We start from the raw sequence: 480 nt of genomic DNA on the forward strand, positions 1-480 counted from the left end.
GGTAGGAAGAGAAGCTTCCCTTAACCAGAGGCGCCGTTTCCCCTCCTGGTTTGCAAGGGTCTGTAAATATCTATATATAAATCTGTGTGGATTCTTTTGTGTCATGTTGGGGTTTTTAATGTGTTTGTGTATTCAGTTTACATTAAAAAGAAGCCAAAACAATCCCTATTGCCTTGTCTACAGGAAATATAGCCCCTGAATATTTCCTCCAGGTTTAGAATGTGGGTCTTCTTGCCAGCATCGATAGGTCACCCACTTGTCCTCTGCCGTGCTGTCCACCTTTCCCATCTGAGGGGGGAGTGGGGAGCTGGCACTTACCCATTGTTCTCTCCGCACAGTGATATGAGGTTGCTCCAGCCCAGCTCCAGGGCTCTGGGCTACTGGAGTGACAAGTTGTCCTGCACCCCTGGGTTTGATGTCATCGCAGTAGGAGCCCCAGCTTTCTCTGGATCACACTCCTGAGCTGGCCTCAGGCAAAGC

The sequence above is a fragment of the Pteropus alecto genome, unplaced genomic scaffold (genome assembly GCF_000325575.1).
Source record: "Pteropus alecto unplaced genomic scaffold, ASM32557v1 scaffold106, whole genome shotgun sequence".
Classification (NCBI taxonomy): Eukaryota; Metazoa; Chordata; class Mammalia; order Chiroptera; family Pteropodidae; genus Pteropus; species Pteropus alecto.